The sequence below is a fragment of the Callospermophilus lateralis genome, unplaced genomic scaffold, assembly GCF_048772815.1.
Source record: "Callospermophilus lateralis isolate mCalLat2 unplaced genomic scaffold, mCalLat2.hap1 Scaffold_103, whole genome shotgun sequence".
NCBI classification, from domain to species: domain Eukaryota; kingdom Metazoa; phylum Chordata; class Mammalia; order Rodentia; family Sciuridae; genus Callospermophilus; species Callospermophilus lateralis.
Genome location: NW_027510486.1, coordinates 109,764 through 129,146, shown reverse-complemented (window position 1 = coordinate 129,146; position 19,383 = coordinate 109,764). Strand labels below are relative to the sequence as shown.

At 47.2% G+C, this 19,383-nt stretch overlaps 1 pseudogene; it reads left to right on the top strand.

Annotated features, from left to right (window-relative positions):
- Positions 1-1,183: 1,183 nt before the first annotated feature.
- LOC143389304 (B-cell CLL/lymphoma 9 protein-like) lies at positions 1,184-13,859 on the top strand (annotated as a pseudogene).
- Positions 13,860-19,383: the final 5,524 nt, after the last annotated feature.

The following is a 19,383-nucleotide window of genomic DNA, read 5'->3' as shown; positions in this document are numbered from 1 at the left end:
CTGAAGTAAGACACCAGTAGCAGAAGGGGAGGGAGGGGAGGGACTGACTCAGGGTATACCTGGATTTTCCCTTAGCCAGTCTGGGCTTCCCTAAATAAAGGGCTTTCTCATTTATTCTCTAGCTAGGTTTGGGAATATTTACTTGACCTTTATGCTGCACATTAGCCTTGCAGATTGGCTGAAAAAATATATTAGACTTCAAAGATGTTCTTTTACCTTCAGAATTATGGATAATTCCCTTGCTTACCCATGCCTAAAGTCCCTGTCATTAAGCAGTGAGAACACAAGACACATATTTGGCATAATTTAATAGAAAGATCATGGAAATCAGGAACAGAACTGATTGTATTTAGTATTGGCTCAATATTTGTTTTCAGAAGTACCTCCTTTCATGTCTCCTCGCCCTTGAGGCCCTAAGAAAATAAGCATAGATTCATTGGATTTGTGGTTTGAAATTGGGGTGGGTTTGTTACATTTTGGTGCCATTGTTTCGCCACCAGAGCTAAAATAGCAGAGAGTCAATGGATCTGCACTTCCCAGTGGTTTCAAAGCATTGTTTTAGAAGGAAAAAAAGAATAAAATGTTTTTGAGGATTTTGTATTCAGAAGTAGAGAAATGTGAAGGAAACTAAATGGCTAAAGATTAAACTTCATTTCTCCTCTGCTTACAGATGCCTAGTTCTTGCTGCTTGGGTGGGAGGTTGTGTGCTGGGATAAGGTCTTAGTCACTCTTCAGCTACTTCAGCACCAGAGCCTGTGGCCAGGATAGGAGTGTTGCCCTTTCTTTTAACTCTGCTGGAAGCTGAGGGATGATCTTGCTGGCTCTTTGTTGGCTGGTGCTTTCCTCTTGATCCTGTTGTGATGTGGTTTTATGTTTCCGTGTTATGTTATGTCTCACCATTTTGGGGTGTTCTTTTCTTGTAGAGTGCCCTGGAGATGCGAGATTTTCCTTTGGCAGCAGGAGGCACACACCCAGAGAATGCGGGAGCTGCAAGGAGAAAGGACCCACTTCCCCAGCAGAGAAAAACAAAGAGGAAAAAGGTGTACAAGTGGTCAGTGCTAAGGGACACGCCAAGCAAGCAGTGGGCAACTGCTGCTGCTCCCAGCAGCTGCTTCTGCGATAGCCTGAGAGGAACTCGGTGAGCCCGTCCCTGTTTGTGACTGCAAGCTCAGGATTTCAATCAATGCATTCCAGTAACCCTAAAGTGAGGAACTCTCCATCAGGAAACACACAGAGGTGAGGACAAGGGCCACTCCCCACGGCCCCTTGGGGATTCCTGGTGCACCACAGACACTTACTGATGATACGGTGTGTTGGGTTAGAAAGAGATGACACCCAAATGGGAAAGAAAGGGAAATGGAATAGTAAATAGGAACAGAAGAGTCACCGGGCTAATGACAAAGCTTATGTAGTTTCCCTGTAGTATTCTTTACTCATCGTTCTCGGACCTCTCCTCTTTACCACTGCACACCTTGCCAAAACTCGCATACAAAGACCAACAGGACAGTTGCTAAACTTGGCAAGGTGAGGGCCTGAGGTTGCCCCAGTCCCATGCCAGCTTTCCCTCTGCTACCCAGTTCTTGAGTTTCATTTTGAAAGGAGCCTTTCCTTCCCACACTGGGGCAGTGGTTGGTCTACCCTGTTTTGGTAAAATGCACTGTTGGGAGGGATTCGCGTCCTGGAGGATCTCCCTAAGCTTCCAGGCACCAGTGGGTTTCCCTCTTGCTCTCTGGGACTGTCCACATTTCCCAGCAGGGAAGCTGGCCTGTCCTCACAGCTGTCTGTCACCAGGCTGGGGGTGCATGTTTGTTGACTCTAAACTAGTCTCCGTGTGAGAGTCACTTCCCTATATACATAGAAACCTTTGTCCTTTATTGACAGAAGGCCTAGAGATGGGTCCCCATGTGACCAGGGTTCCTGAGACCTGGCAGTCCACTGTGTTCAGTCCTCCTCTGTGGATGGCTCTGAAATGGGAACGAGCAAGTGGCTGAGGTGCAACATGGGGTGGTTATTTAGTCCTTAGGGTTTCCTGGACCCACTGAAGAAATTGCTGCTCCTGTGCCTGGTGTCTTATTTCCTTTTGTTATTTGTTTCTTCTAGTAGCCCTAAGTCAAAGCAGGAGGTGATGGTCCGTCCCCCTACAGTGATGTCCCCATCTGGAAACCCCCAGCTGGATTCCAAATTCTCAAATCAGGGTAAACAGGGGGCCTCAGCCAGCCAATCCCAGCCATCCCCCTGTGACTCCAAGAGTGGGGGCCATACCCCTAAAGCACTCCCTGGCCCAGGTGGGAGCATGGGGCTGAAGAATGGGGGTGGAAATGGTGCCAAGGGCAAGGGGAAAAGGGAGCGAAGTGTTTCCCCCGACTCCTTTGATCAGAGAGATCCTGGGACTCCAAACGATGACTCTGACATGAAAGGTATGTCTGTAAGATCCCTGAGACTCAGAGGGAAGTCGGTATCCTGAGGGAAAGCCTCTGACATGGGCTGGAGGCCAGAAAGGCCAGCTCGGTCAAGTGGGGAGAACAGGAGTCAGATTCAGGAGTTCTCCCAGGGTGTAATGGAACTGTTCTTTCTCACTTTTCTACTCACTGGAGCCTAGTCTGGAACCACCTTGTTGAGTGCTGCCCGGGGGGTTGCACATAGTTTGACAGGGTACCTCACAGGGCTGGCCACATTTTAATGCATGTCTTTGGCCTCTGTGCTGATTCTCCTTCAGTTTCCAGTCAGTAGCTCCAGCCTCTCTGCAAGTGGCATCCCCTCCTGTTCTCCATCCGAGTAGTCTCCCTGGGCTTGGGTTTGTACTCTCTGGTTGCCACTTTGCTAGGCTTGCAGACACAAGGGGAAGCCTTGGTGGCCCTGACAGTACTCTAGACTTGTCACAGCTGATTTCACTGTGGCAGGAATGAGGGACTACCAGATGTGGTAGAGATTTGGCAGGTACCAAAGTGGAGTCAGCCAGAAAGGGGTATGATATGTGATTTTAGGTTTTTTTCCTCCTAGTGTAAGAACAAAAATCTAACTGTAGGCCAGAATGTGAAGTTAGTTTTCAAGAACTGGAACCCATAAGAAAAATGGAAAACCTTGCCAGGTGCAGCAAAAGCTGGCCTCATGGTTATCCCAGCTATCCTGGAGCCTGAGGCAGGAGGATTATCAGTTCAAGGCCAGCCTGGGCCATTTAGTGATGTGTAATGGAACTGTTCCTTCTCACTTTTCTACTCACTGGAGCCTAGTCTGGAACCACCTTGTTGAGTGCTGCCCGGGGGGATGCACATAGTTTGACGGGATACCTCACAGGGCTGCCCACATTTTTATGCATGTCTTTGGCCTGGAGACTCAAAATGAAAAATAAAAGGCCTGGGGTTTTAGTTCAGGGTAGAGCGTTTGCCTAGCATTCAGAGGCCCTAGGTTCAAGTCCCAAAATTGTGAGAAAAAAAAAGAAAACCTGGGTGATTGTTCCCCCTTTCTTTCCTCCCTACCTCTATTCCTTTCTTTTCTTTTCGTTCCTTTCCTTCCTTCCTCAGGTGTTGGAAGGCCTCCTTAAGTTTTGGAGGCCTACTATGAGGGCCAGCACTATGCGGATGCTAGGGGTACCATGGTCAATAAGATAGACGGAGTAGCCGTCCTTAAGGATTTGAGTGTATCTAGAAGCTGATCGTTAAATAAACAATGAAATTTCATGAATGCTGAAGTAAAAGAAGTTAGGGGACTATGAGTTCCATTAGCTGGGGCATCTAGGCAAGTCCAAGAAGTTTGAAAACTGTTACCAGGAGGGAGGGACAGTTATACTGATATCTGAAGGATGTATTCTATTTACAGAAATGAGGAGGGAGGGTGCTTTGTAATGAGTCATATAGGGAGAAGAGTGTTTGAAATTTTATAAGCAGAAAGAAGGTTTCCTCTTAACAAGATAATTTCTTCTTGAAATTCTCAAGGTGGGTTTGTGTTGTGATGCTGTAAATGCTGGCAGAAAAAAAAAGAGTCTCAGTCTTTCCATGATAATGAGTCTTTTATTCTTTTAGAATGTAATTCTGCTGACCATATAAAGTCCCAGGATTCCCAGCACACACCACACTCCATGACCCCATCAACTGCCACAGTCCCCAGGTCTTCCACCCCTTCCCATGGCCAAGCTACTGCCCCAGAGCCCACACCTGCTCAGAAGACTCCAGCCAAAGTGGTGTATGTGTTTTCTACTGAGATGGCCAATAAGTAAGTAGATGGCACTGTCTTGCTGTTAAACGTCACTTATGTGTGTGGGGAGAGGGGACCTTAATTCTTATTCCCCTTCCCCTTGCAGATTGATTTTTTCCCTCTTGTATCATGTAAAGTTGACAGTACAAAAAGAGATAAAATAAAATGTAAATCCTTCCCCATCTTACTCCCCAGAGGCAACCACTGATAATACTTCCTTGACTTTTCTTTCAGAATTTTTTTGTGCTAATACAAATATACACATCTACCTTTTTTAAACATAGAAGAATGATTGTATAATAAACACTTTTTCTACAATTTGCTTATTATTATTTTTAAATGCCCCAAGTAGTAAATATCTATAGTCAAATAATTAAAATTAAAAAAAAAACACTAAAAAGAAAAACCTCTGGAATTTAAACATAGCTACCATGAACGTCTTGCTATATATGTTCTGAGTGAATGGCTGAATCGATTTTTATTCATTTATTCGTCAAAAATACCCTGTGTGCACTTTTTTTTCTTTTCTTTTTCACTTAAGATAAAAAGTGAATCTTAACAAACTTAAACTTTCCCTATCCCTGGGTGTTTTTGAGATTTTAGTGTTCACACTTCTCAGTTTGGGATTTTGAACTAGGATCTTCTATAAAATACCTTAATAGTAGGTTCATTAAGAAGAAGAAAGTTTGGGGTTTTGTTTTTTGGTTTTTTTGGTGCCTCTTTTGGGGTACATTCATGGCTGTCTTTTAGTTTCAGGTGTTTGATGATAATAAAATGTTTCCCTTAGTTTCTTCTTCTGTTCTTAAATTTATTTTTTAGTCGTTGATTTACTTACTTACATATGGTGCTGAGACTTGAGCCCAGAGCCTCACACATGGCAGGCTGCGCTCCACCACTGAGCCTCCCCTGGCCCCTTGGTTTCTTCTTATCCAATATCTCTGGTGGTTCTTGGTGCTTCTCCTTCCACTCCCTTAGAGGTCCAGAGTGGGGTCCAGTTGGGGTCACAGTGAGAGAGACAGAGTCATGGCCTAGCATGTTTTCCATATTGTCTCTGCAGAGCTGCTGAAGCCGTGTTGAAGGGCCAGGTTGAGACCATCGTCTCTTTCCACATCCAGAACATCTCCAGCAGCAAGGCAGACAGAAGCACAGCCCCTCTGGTATGTGGTTGAGAAGTGGGTCCACAGTGACTGCCCAGGATCGGGTGGTGATTGACAAGGAGCTGTATTCTGGATATCTAGTGTGACCCTGGTATTGTGGGACCTTAGGCATGTCACACTGTGCCTTTCTATCAGATGCTGGTAAACTGATGACGAGTGAGGGGAAGAAGGTGCTAAACAAAAGAGGAGTTACACAGATATCTCAGGGTCACCATCTCTAGGAAAATCTAAATTCAATCTATATGTAGAGCAGATTTTTTAAAAAATAACATTCTTGAATTAGTTGAAGAAAAAATATGCAGTGTTTATTTTAATGCATATGGTTGATTAAATTGAACCAAATGACATTTCTGGTGTCTGGCACTGTCCAGGCATTGCACCAGATGCTGTGGGGAGTGCTAAGAAGCTCAAGATACAGTCCCTGTGTTCAGAGAGCATGAACTCTAATACTGGTATGAGTCTTAATCATGGGAAAGTTAAATGACAGTAAGCAAAGTTATAATTCCAGATAAAATCGGTGCCATCTTGTCTACTTTGTGTATCAAAGAAATCTCCATCTCTGTGGACATAGCAGAGCTTGAGCTTTCCTCAACTGAGGGATTTTATATTTCCCAGGTTATCTGCACTACTCAGATGGAGAGTGAATATCGTTATATTTAAAATGCTTGTTGTCTGGGGGACCACTGGGTACCTTGCAACCCAGTCGAGCTTTATTGACTTAATGGTAGTTCTTAATACAGTTGTCACCTCCACCTTCTCTGGTGCTAAAATGTAATCAGAATTGGAGTTAAGGAGGGAATTAGTAATGATCCATTGCTCCAAATCTGAAACGAAAGGGGTAGTGAGAAACAGTTTCCTTGACTGTAATTGCTTTATTAAAACTGACCCCACCTCTAACCTGGCCAACCAAACCAAACCTGAAACGGCACGACAAGGAAAATTCGGGTGACCTCCATGCTTCGGTTGAGGAGTTGCAAAAGTGGAATTGTGCAGAGTCAAACAGATTGAGCTGATTTTACCCATACAAATCTATCTACAGAAAAATGTGCATCAGTACTTCCAAATGAAACATTTGTGTATATATTTTTTTACAGAGTATAAATACTCAAAGATGTTTTTGCTTATATGAAATATAAATTCTTCATATACGTAGATACACATAATAATTCATGTGCAGATTTACCCAAAGGTAAACATTCCAGAGAGTAAGTGGGGAGGTAAGTTAAGAGCCTTGTGGGTTTAGGAATACAGAATGGATTAAATGAACAAGTAGGAACAAATGAACACCAGAAAGGGATTAGGAGGGTCACTGACGGCTGGTGAAAAATAACTGAGAAAGTTTGTAGACTAGGCCCTTCTTAACCCTCTGAAGTCTCAGCTGTGCTAAAGTTGAGACCTAGAACATGTACATCCTTCTTCCAGACAGTCGTAGTGTCTGTGTCACCAATTGTAGGTAAGGGAGCTTTTATCCAGGACTCAGTTTAGCAGTAGTACTTAATAAGTTAAAAAGGGCAGCCTGCTGTCCATTGGAAGGAACAGATCAAGGGACACCACGAGCTAGATCACCTCAGACTTGTGTGCAAACGCTTCCTTCCTGCAGATTATCCTACTACAGTTAATGTACAAATTCTTATCAGATATGGAATCAGTGATCACAAACTAAAAACAGAAACCATAGATGTGAGGCCCCTGGAAACTCAAGGAGGGGAACACTTCAGTCATCACCCTACCGGAGGGGATGTGACATGGAGTGGCCTCCCGCTGTATCCAGCTGGCAGAGCACAGAGCTACAAGTGAAGCATCAGACCTTTTGATTGATGACGATAAGTCTGCATACCCTATTGTACTTCCAGGAAAAAGAAAAAGGTGTTAGGTGTAGCCTCCCACATACCAAGGAACTAATCTTTTACCTGAATCAAAAACACATAGTAGACATGTGATATCAAACCTGTTCCTCGAAATAGACACTCAGATGTATTCTCTTTGGCAGAGTGGCTCTCCCCTGGCATGCTTATACAGTTATTGGAACCCGATCTTCAAGAAGGGAAAGAGGATGCCATTGGACAGTAAGGTTTAAAAAAAAATCGAAACATCTCTATGTCCAAAGAAGGGTTGTACGTAAATAATTTCAGAATCAAGTGTCAGTATAGAGTTATGTCACTGGGACAAATCCTTTATAACATATCTTGCTCTTTTAATTGCCCCTCCGTTCAGTTTACCAATGATATAAACAATCTCATTTATCTTCAGAATACACAGATATCTGCCCTTCACAATGATCCGAAATCTCTCCCACAACAACCCCCAGATCCAGCCAACCAGGACCAGAATTCTTCCCAGAACACCAGGCTGCAGCCAACTCCACCCATTCCGGCACCAGCACCCAAGCCTGTGGCACCCCCACGTCCCCTGGACCACGACAGTCCTGGGGTGGAGAATAAACGGATTGCTCCTGTAGGCAGTCCTGCCAGCTCCACTCCGTTGCCTCCGGACGGCACCGGGCCAAACTCAACGCCCAACAATCGAGCAGTGACCCCTGTCTCCCAGGGGAGCAGTAGCTCTTCGGCAGATCCCAAAGCCCCTCCACCCCCATCAGTGTCCAGTGGCAAGCCCCCCACACTGGGAGAAAACCCTGACGGCCTGTCTCAGGAGCAGCTGGAGCACCGTGAGCGCTCCTTGCAGACCCTCAGAGACATCCAGCATATGCTCTTCCCTGATGAGAAAGAATTTTCAGGACAGAGTGGGGGGCCCCAGCAGAATCCTGGGGTATTAGATGGACCTCAGAAAAAAACAGAAGGGCCAATCCAGGCCATGATAGCTCAGTCCCAAAGCCTGGGTAAGTGTCCTGGGCCCCGGACAGATGTGGGAGCTCCCTTTGGCCCTCAAGGACATAGAGATGTGCCCTTTTCTCCAGATGAAATGGTTCCACCTTCTATGAACTCCCAGTCTGAGCCCATCGGACCTGACCACCTGGAGCACATGACCCTTGAGCAGATGGCGTGGCTGAAGCTGCAGCAGGAGTTCTACGAGGAGAATCGGAGGAAGCAGGAGCAAGTGGTGGTGCAGCAGTGCTCCCTGCAGGACGTGCTGGTCCACCTGCACGGGCCGAGGGCTGTGGGCCGAGGGCCGCCCCCTCCCTACCAGGTGACTCCTGGTGAAGGCTGGGCACCCGGGGCTGCAGAGACGTTCTCTGATGGAATCAGCATTTCACATTCTCTGCCCCCCAGGGCATGGCTCCCCATTCCAACATGCCAGGGAGCCAGATGCGCCTCCCGGGATTTGCAGGAATGATAAACTCTAAAATGGAAGGGCCAAATGTGCCCAACCCTGCGTCTAAACCAGGCCTCTCTGGAGTCAGTTGGCCAGACGATGTGCCAAAAATCCCAGATGGTCGAAACTTCCCTCCCGGTCAAGGTGTCTTCAGTGGTCCTGGCCAAGGGGAGCACTTCCCAAATCCCCAAGGATTGTCTGAAGAGATGTTTCAGCAGCAGCTGGCAGAGAAGCAGCTGGGTCTCCCCCCAGGGATGGGCATGGAAGGCATCAGGCCCAGCATGGAAGTGAACAGGGTGATCCCAAGCTCCCAGCGCCACATGGAGCCCGGGAACAATCCCATCTTCCCACGGATACCAGTCGAGGGCCCGCTGAGTCCTTCCAGGGGTGACTTTCCAAAAGGAATGCCTCCACAGATAGGCCCTGGTTGGGAACTTGAGTTTGGGATGGTTCCTGGTGGGATGAAGGGAGATGTGCATCTGAATGTCAGCATGGGGCCCAGCACTCAGATGATACCTCAGGAGATGAGAGAGGCTGGCGCAGGCCCTGAGGAGTGGATGAAGTCCCGCCCAGGTGGCTCAGACATGCTGCCTGCCCAGCAGAAGATGGTTCCCCTGCCATTTGGTGAGCACCCTCAGCAGGAGTATGGCATGGGCCCCAGGCCATTCCTTCCCATTTCTCAGGGTCCAGGCAGCGGCAGTGGCTTGCGGAATCTCAGAGAATCAATTGGGCCCAACCAAAGGACTCACAGCCGGCTCAGTCATATGCCACCACTACCTCTCAACCCCTCGAGTAACCCCACCAGCCTCAACCCAGCTCCCCCCGTCCAGCGTGGCCTGGGACGCAAGCCCCTGGATATATCTGTGGCAGCCAGCCAGGTGCATTCCCCAGGCATCAACCCTCTGAAGTCTCCCACGATGCACCTAGTCCAGTCCCCAATGCTGGGCTTACCCTCGGGGAACCTCAAGTTCCCCCAGACTCCGTCACAGCTGGAAGGCATGCTGGCAGGCCCAGCTGCTGCTGCTTCCATTAAGTGCCCCCCTGTTTTTGGGTCTGCTGCTGCTTCGCCTGTTCACCTCAAGTCTCCATCACTTCCTGCCCCATTACCTGGAAGGACCTCCTCTCCCAAACCTCCCCTTCAGAGTCCTGGGATTCCTCCAAACCATAAAGCTCCCTTCACCATGGCCTCCCCAGCCATGCTGGGAAGTGTAGAATCAGGTCAGTATGTCAGCATCCTCACAGTCGCACTCATACCTGGAGATTGCCAGACCCTGATTTTGCTTAAGAAAATTGGTGTCTTTGAGTGTAACCAGAGGAAGTGGCCTTTGCCAAAACTCGTGGCAAGGTGCATCATTCTGAGTACTGCGTTAGGCGTTTGCACAAGTACCCAGCCCTACAAAGTGTCTGTGTGTGGTGGGTGCTGTGGAAGGAGGAAGGGAGTGGGACGCTGTGTGTCAGTTGTCACAGTGACTTACCTTAGCACAGTGAACAAGGCTGGTGAGATAGAACGTCCTAACAGTGGGGAAATGTGACTTCCTCAAATCCTGGGCCCACCCACTTCAAGGGGCTATGACTGAGTCTTGTCCCACACATAGAGGGAAGCTATTCTAAGACTTGTTTGGTTCTTGTAACTAGTTGCCCACAGAAAACTCCATTTTCTAAGATCAGCTGCAGTTTGTTCATATTTTCTTCTTGGGAGAGACCCTCACTGATGATAGTAGCTTTGTGGGTGGAACCAGAGCTCTGAGGTGTGTACTAGTTTTGGTACAGTCTCCACCTGAGAAAACTAGAACCAGAACAAGATGGGAGGCCTGTCCTGCCAAGCCAAGGGTCTTCCTCTGGGGTAAGCGGGTCATTAAAACAGTGGAATAGCTAGCTGCTTCGGACCTTCTTAGGTCAAGCATCATGGCCATTGTTTTAGTTAGCTTTTTTGCTTCTGTGACTAAAAGATCTGACCACAACAACTTTAGGAGGGAAAGTTTATTTGAGGGCTCATGGTTTCAGAGGTCTCTGTCCATAGAAGGCTGGCTCCATTCCTAGGGACTCAAGGTGAGGCAGAACATCATGGCAGAAGAGTGTGGCAGACAGTAGCAGAGAGAGAGAGAGAGAGAGACTGCCCACTCCAGATAAAAAATACATACCCCATAGCCACTTCCTCACGAACCACTTCCTCCAGCCACAGCCCACCGGCCTCCAGCTACTACTCAGTTGGTCCCAGCAGGGATTAATTCATTGATTAGGTTAAGGCTGTGACCCAACTGTTTCTCCAAACCTCCTTGCATTGTCTTACATGTGAGCTTCTAACCCGTAGCAGTCATGGAAACGAAGAGTTTGTGTAGGGTGATATGGCTGGTCCTGGGGTTGGGCACTAGTCTGGCTTCATGGGGTTCTAATACCTGGATCAAGTTCTAAATTGTGACTGGAAGGGAAAGAGTTCTATTTATATTTCACATTCTTTTCAATGAAATGGTTGTTTGTAATCTCATTTTTCTAATGTATTCCTGCTGCGTTTTGTCTTCACATCTGCTGATCTGTCATCTCCATGTCACGCCACAGTTTCCTTCTGCACACACAGAGAGCTTGACTAGAAGATTGATGACTCGTGTCCTTGGTCTAATAACACTGTCCTGCTCATCTGTCTCCTTCCTGGCCTTGCCAGTTCATTATCATAGGGCTCAGTAGCTCTCAGAACCAGTGGACTCCCTGCCCATCTTTGTTTTGTTTTGCTTTGTTCTCCTAGGTGGCCCTCCACCGCCTACAGCCAGCCAGCCAGCCTGCCTCTGTGAATATCCCTGGAAGTCTTCCCTCGAGCACACCTTACACTATGCCTCCAGAGCCAACCCTCTCCCAGAACCCTCTCTGGATTATGATGTCTTGAATGTCCAAGTTCGCAATGCCCAGTTCGACCCCATTGTACCATGATGCCATCAAGACTGGCCAGCTCTTATGATGACTCCCCTTCAGCCCGTTCTCCCAACCTGCCGTCAATGAACAACATGCCAGGTAAGAAGCCAAAAAGACGGGTGTGGAGCTGGTGCTGACCAGGGAGAGACTTCCTGAATTGTTTTCTTAGAGACAGGTGGACATTGAACAGTTAGCCATGTGCCATCAGAGTCAGTCTCAGTGGAGTGGAGGTGCCTGACTAGAGGAGGATGGCCTTCTTCATCAGCTCCTCTGAGGCTGAGAGAGGGCTTCCCTGCTCTGTGTACCTGGCGGGTTCTGGACTTTTTCCTTTGGGGTCATCCTGCAGTCATGCTGAGGTCATTTCTTTCTCACATGCTGATGGGAATGTTGTTAGCTCTCACATGGTTTCCTGGAAACGCACCCTCGAGCCACCAGCCACCACAGGGTTCCAGAGAGTGGGAAGCCCCTGTTTCCTAGACGAGTCCTTTCTTAGAACTAGGGCCATAATAAAAGTCTTCCTTTCACTGTTTGCTCTGTCTGCCTTCATTCCTTCACCCACTCCCACCTCTGCCCCCACTAATCTCAGAAAACAGGCGTGATCTTCAGTGGTGAAGGTGATGGCAATCCCATTTAACCAGGTTAGGCTGCGCTGTGTGAGAGGGACAGACGCCATCCCTGCCGCCCTCAGTGACTGTCCAGAGGGAGGCCAGAAGTTTAGACATCCCAGACACTGGCAGACAGGACACTTCCCCTTTTCCATTAAACGTCATCACTGTCATTGCCTTGATGTGTCTTTTAACCTGGAGTTAAATGGTCTCTTGGGAAGGCAACATAAAATAATGCCAGGTGTCAGTTGGAAAAAAAGACTCGTTTGGGTTCTTTGTTATAATTCCTGACCATTGGACTTGTGGAATCAATAATCCTCCATCTCCACAAAGGGCCGTACTTCAGTCGTTCAGGCAGATTATTTTCTTCCTGTGTTAAATTGTCTCCAGTGAAGACGACAACACTGTTTGCTTATTAACATAGAATTTTTCCCTTGCTGTCTTCTGCACAGTCATGTCATATGCGTGGGTCAGACGCCCCCCAAATATGTTTCAGTCTTTGATGGCAGAGATTTTGTTTTCCCACCAGATAACTTTTTTTGTTAATTTGATTTATTAGTTTTTCTGAGTTGCTTTTAATTGAGTTGATTCCTTTGATATCTTTATTTTTCTAGGAATGGGCATTAATACACAGAATCCTCGAATTTCAGGTCCAAACCCCGTGGTTCCGATGCCAACCCTCAGCCCAATGGGAATGACCCAGCCACTTTCTCACTCCAGTCAGATGCCCTCACCAAATGCTATGGGACCCAACATACCTCCTCATGGGGTCCCAATGGGGCCTGGCTTGATGTCACACAACCCTGTCATGGGGCATGGGTCCCAGGAGCCTCCGATGGTACCTCAAGGATGGATGGGTTTCCCCCAGGGCTTCCCTTCAGTGCAGTCTCCTCCGCAGCAAGTCCCATTCCCTCACAATGGCCCCAGTGGAGGATAAGGCAGTTTTCCAGGAGGGATGGGTTTCCCAGGAGATGGCCCCCTCGGCCGCCCCAGCAACCTGCCGCCAATTTCAGCAGATGCAGCACTCTGCAAACCTGGAGGCCCAGGGGGTCCCGACTCCTTCACTGTCCTGGGGAACAGCATGCCTTCAGTGTTTACAGACCCAGATCTGCAGGAGGTCATCCGTCCTGGAGCCACCGGGATTCCCGAGTTTGATCTGTCCCACATTATTCCATCTGAGAAACCTAGCCAGACTCTGAAATATTTCCCTCAAGGGGAAGTCCCAGGCCGTAAACAGCCCCAGGGTCCTGGACCTGGTTTTTCGCACATGCAGGGGATGATGGGTGATCAAGCCCCCAGAATGGGACTAGCATTACCTGGCATGGGAGGTCCAGGGCCAGTAGGAACTCCGGACATCCCTCTTGGTACGGCTCCATCCTTGCCAGGCCACAACCCAGTGAGACCACCAGCCTTTCTCCAGCAAGGCATGATGGGACCTCACCATCGGATGATGTCACCAGCACAATCTACATTTCCCGGCCAGCCCACCCTGATGAGCAATCCAGCTGCTGCCGTGGGCATGATTCCTGGCAAGGATCGGGGGCCTGCTGGGCTGTACACACACCCCAGGCCTGTGGGCTCCCCAGGAATGATGATGTCCATGCAGGGCATGATGGGACCCCAACAGAACATCATGATCCCCCCCCAGATGAGGCCCTGGGGCATGGCTGCTGACGTGGGCATGGGTGGATTCAGCCAAGGACCTGGCAACCCAGGAAACATGATGTTTTAAGCTGCTAAGATTGGATGTGCCGATGCTTGTCGAGATGGGTTCCAGGTCCTGAGCACTGCTCGGAGGGAGCGCCAGGAGTGCTTACTGTTGGTCATGCAATAGGGGGACAGAGACCTGAGGGCTGCTTTGGGGGAGGGGAACTCGAGAATGTATGGATCTGTCTGAAAACAAATTCTTCATTTAATCAACAGGTGTGTTTTTTTTAAGATTTATTTTTTAAAAATTATTTTTGTGTACTTGGGTATCCCATGATGGCACCTACTTTTGGGAATCTGTAGCCGTGCTTTGAGAATCGCCATCGGTCACATGTTGCACCATTCTCTGTATGTTTACGTCATTTGGACTGGCTTCTCCCAGGATTCTTCTATGGTTTTTTTTGGTTTTGTTTTTGTTTTTTAAATTTGGGCTTTATTTTTTTGTGTGTACTGTACTATATTGTAAAAGGGATTTTAGCAGAGACGTTAGTCTTTGGGGCAAGAGGAGAACAGGAATGCTGGGCTGTTTACTTTAGGTGGAGAATCCATCTTCAGACTTTGGACTATTTTCTCTCAACTCCAGTGTATAGAAAAACCAAACTACGACCTCAGAGCAGAGTATTAATGAAAAGCACAAAAAAGGAACTAAGTTCAGCGAGGGGTGGGGGGAGGGGGGAAATTTTTCTTTTTAACAATAATGAAGCTTAGGACATTTGTTTCAGTTGAGTGCTCACCAGCACTGTCTGTCTCTCTCAGTACACAAACCCACCATCAGGTCTTCTCTGTTTCCCCCACACTTCCCGTCTTAGCTAAGTGTGTTCTCCTCCCTCGGGCCCCCCTGGTGACCCTCGGCCCCCTCCTCTCCCCTCCCCTGTGGCAGCTGCAATACCTGGTGTTCTGCTGGGGACTGCTCCAGAGAAGCCCTGTTCCTGCCGAGTGTCCTCCTGGTCCTGCAGGGAAGCTCTGTCTTGGGAGGGCCCTTGGCCTTCTCCCTGGGCCTTTCCACCCCCAGCCCACTCCCCCTGCCCACCTCATTTTCTGTTCTCTTTTTATTAGGAATTCCCAAGTGAATTTTATTATTGTGGGAGTGGAACAGATGCTAAAAGCTATCAAGGATTTTGTTTTTGTTTTAGATTTTGTGGTTCGTTCCCCTTCCTCCCCTCCCATGCATAAAACGTTCTGTGTGACCTCCATTAAATTTGATACAAAACCACTCTCCAGAGCTGTGGTGTCAGAAAAATAAACTATATTGTTTCTTACAAAACGGAACTGCCTTTCTGCTCACTTGGGTCCTGTGTGTTTCATGTTGGTGTACTGGTTGCCACGTGCCCAGCACCGGAGAATCCATGTGTTAGAGTTGGTCACTGGGGCGACAGGGGAAAGTCTCAAGAGTGCCTTCTCGGATGAAGCCTGTTCCTTGCTACGGAGGAGTCATTACTCAGGAAGTTCATCCTGTACTGTCTCAGCCCCAAAGTCCTGGTTATGAGCAGAAGAGCAACCCTAGAGTCCTTGCTGACCTTGACCTCTCAGGCGTTTGATCATCCTATTTATTAGGAGTTTTTGGTGACAGTTTAATGGTATAAAATAATTAAGAAGGCAAAGATATGTTCAGCCATTTGAACAAGCTGAGAGGTGTCCCTGCCTCCTGCCAAGATAAAACGGTACTACACCTGCAGAGTTTGGTCTGTGAATGTTGCTCTTTCTGACAAGTGCATTTAAGAGCCATTTTCTCTCACCTTCAGCAGTTTTCTAGCCTGAGCAACACAAGAGACCCAGACAGCAAACATGTGGAGGAAAGTGTCAGAGCGCCTACTCTCCCAGTCACCTCCATGTGTTGTCCTGCTGATTTTTGAGGGGCCCTATGAAGGAGGTGGTTATGATTTCTTCTGCACTTGAGAAAATTGAGCTTAGGAGTTTAAGAAACCCAACTCAATCAGATCTATTCTGTTGGTATTGGGTGGTGTGACTTTTTATGTTCTAGAGAAATTAGGATAGTAAGAGGTTTTCATTTTGCAAATTCAGCCATCTCGCTAGGTTTCTTGCTAGGTTTCTTTCTTAGAGGACAGGGTAACAGCCAAGCATGTGGAGCATGAGATGAGAGCCTTGAGGAAGGCTGGGGACTGGCATTTGTCCATGGGCTCGTTTCTTAGCTGCGCTCCTTGCACATAACCATGGAATAGTGTCACAGTCACTGGTGGTGTGTTGTCCCCTTGCTCCTGCCAGGCAGTGGGGAGCCAAGTCAGGAAAGGGTTGCAGAGCAGGTACCACCTTGGAGGGCAGGCAAGAGTTGGGCGGCCTCTGAGGAGGCAGTTACAGTTGGCTCAGGGAGTGCTGCCCCCTTCTGGAGAATTGCTGCAGTACAAATCAACTTTCCCATTTCCAACTAGTTGAGACTTTTAAACACGTCAAATCTTTCATTTATTTACTCTATCAACATATGCCAACATTTCATCATGATGTGTCTGATAAGCCAAGTTTATTTGGAGCTATTACAACTTTTTCTACTTATTATGAAATAAAATCAAATTTTGAGAGACTTCATGTGATTACATAGGGAACTAATGATGCAAGATTTTTTTTTACAAAAAATCAATAAGTGATAAAAATTTCTCATCCATATACAATCCTGTAAAGGCTCGGCCAGTCTTCTCTTACCCGTTCTCCCTGAGTTTGGGATTGGATGGAGGAAATGCAGTCAGTCATGGCCTGCTGCTTCAATTCAGGGGTAAGGGGTGGGGCATGGGTCATGACATTATTTCTTAAGAGCATTTTTACTAACACAATCTGAAATAAAGTAATTCTGCAGTTGTAAATGAACACATACTGTAGTGATCTTATGAAGGATGTGGCATGAGAAAATAAAATTCATTCATTTTGTGGTGTTGGGGATCAAATCCAAGGCCCCACACTTGCTAGGCAAGCTCTCTGCTACATTCTCGACCCCCAATAAAATTTAAGTCACTCTTCAAAAAATTGATCCAACCTCTTTCCCAGTTTTCCTGCTCTCTCACAACTTCTCAATATTGTGATTGCTGTTCAGCTGCATCACTGGGGCTGTTAGACCCCAACTGGTTTAATGACCTGCTGTCACTGTTTGGAATTCTTAACTTCTTGATATTGTGCCGCACATTTCCATTTTTTGGTACTGGGATTGGAAGAGCACTCTATTACTGACCAACGGCTCCAGCCCTTTTATTTTGAGATGGGGTCTTGCTAAGTTGCTAAAGCTAGCCTCAAACTTGTGCTTCTCCTGCCTGAGTCTCCTAGGTAGCTGGGGTCACCGGTGGGCACCACGTGCCTGGCACTGCATTTATTCTTACTATCTGCTTAACCAGCAGCTGGGAGCACCCCAGCTAGACAGTCGTGTTCCAATTAAACTGTGTACCCCTCTGTCATTTCCTTTTCTTTCTCTGAGCACTTTCAAAGTCGTGAAAGGAGAAGGAAATAGTCTTTAATCCAAGGACACATGTATTCAACAAAACTGGTAGAGGAGCCACTGTATGTAAGAACTGGGCTAAGGCTGGGATGAAACAGTTGATGTTTGATCAACCACTAACAGACAGGTCCCCACTGGTGTGAAAGTGCTGACCCTGGTCCAGCAGGCCAACAGGCCATCTCCATAGAGCCTCAAGCCAAGGGGATGTTGTGTGACTCTTGAAGGAGGGAGTTTCCTGTTGGTGAAGGAAAGGGAAACAGCAGGGTGGTCTCTTTAAGGGGGCAGAGTACACCATGAGCCCAGAGGAAGGGGCGATCCTGAAACCCTGGAGCGGCCCACTTCAAGGTTCTGAGCAAGAAGGCTTAGGGTGTCACTTAGTGGTAGCGGTCGGGCTTAGCATGTGTGAGGCCCCGAGTTTGATCCCTGAACCACAAAATTTGTAAATCAGTTTTAAGCAATGGAATGAAGTGATCCGATTTTTTTTTTTAGTTGTAGTTGGACACAGCACCTTTATTTTATTTATTTTTATGTGGTGCTGAGGATCAAACCCAGGGCCTTGCACATGCTAGGCAAGCGCTGTACCATAGAGCTGCAGCCCCAGCTCAATCAGATTATTTTTCATAAAATTTACAAACTGGAATGTGTGGAAGACAGCTGGGGGCTGGGGGAGGGAACCACAGGAAGATCACTAGTAAAAACTTGCTTATTTTACAAAATCCTTAAACTCAAGACTCATCCCTTTTGCTTTAAAAAAAGAAAAAAGAAAAAAACATCAAATTGTATCACATTTCCCATACTGTTTAGACAATTTGAATCTTAATGCCACTTTCTGTTCTCTAGCTCAGATCTGTAATTTTTTTGGAAGTCACAAACTCTTACAATTAAGGAAAATCATATAATCTTAATTTGGCGGTTAAATTTTTAATAACACATGTAAAGCAAATAGTCTAAAAAGCACAAAAACCATTTTATGGCCAAACATTTCATGGAGGGAGTTAAATAATAATGTTTAAAGAAAAGTATATTATGAGGATTGTAATAAACTTTGTCTCCCCCTCCCTCTCTCCCTCCCTCTTTTGTTTAACCTGGCTTCTTATCTGGGTATGAATCTGTTTTCTGCCTGTAGGTGACCACACTCCAATGTCAGCTCCTGGCTCAGTGCTTAATTGCACTTGGCAACCAACCCTGCTAGAGGAGGAAGGGGAGTGGGCATGCGATCACACAAAGATGGCAAAGAGAACCTTCACGGGGGTTGTCTCACACATGCTTCCTCACACAAAGTTAAATGATGAATTCATTTATTTCACCAAATGCAAAAGAACTCGGGCTTCCCTTGCAAAATACCCCACTCAGAGTCCAACCAATTTTGAGGGCCCTAGGATTCCAAAGAACTGGTTCAAGAAACCAGTCATAGGAAAGTCAGTCTTTGCTTGCAGCCACAGGTGGGAGGCAGCTGGGCTGGCTTACCTCTGTGTTCAGTGTGGTCCTGGGGGGTTGGACTCCTCATACCTTGCAAGAGGTGAAGTCCAAGAATTTAATTTTTTTTTAACATGGGAAGCAGCCCCCAGCGCACAGCTGTGTGCAGGCTGCCATCTTCGTTTCTCCAGTGGCCAGAGCAGGGTAGAAGGCAGAATGGCTCACAAGTCCCAGTGGTGTCTGGCTCCAATTAATTCATGTTAAGGGTGAGTTTCAGTTTCAAGATTTTATGTATTTGATTACTATAGAAAAGGTCTTTCTGTAAAATCTTCTGGGACCATGTGTCTACTTCTGATCTTCACCAAGCTTCCAGGGCTTTCATTTCCTCACTTCCCGTTTAGGGACTCCGCAGCCACCCTGTGAGGACCTCTCCTGAAGACTCTGCCTGTCCCCAGGAGTCCGTCTGTGACCTGAGAATGTGCTTCACCGGCTCTGATTTGGCTGCTCAGTTCTCAGTGTCAAGTGTGATCGGGGGCTGGGCCCGGCACCTTCTAGGACGGGGTCATCACCATTACATTCAGTCAAAATGTATTGGTTACAGGGGATGGAGGATTGCTGTGATTTATTTTGTTCTCCAAATTACAAAGTCTCCTAGTCTTTGAGCTATTAAAAAGTTTCATACACACACAGATTTATT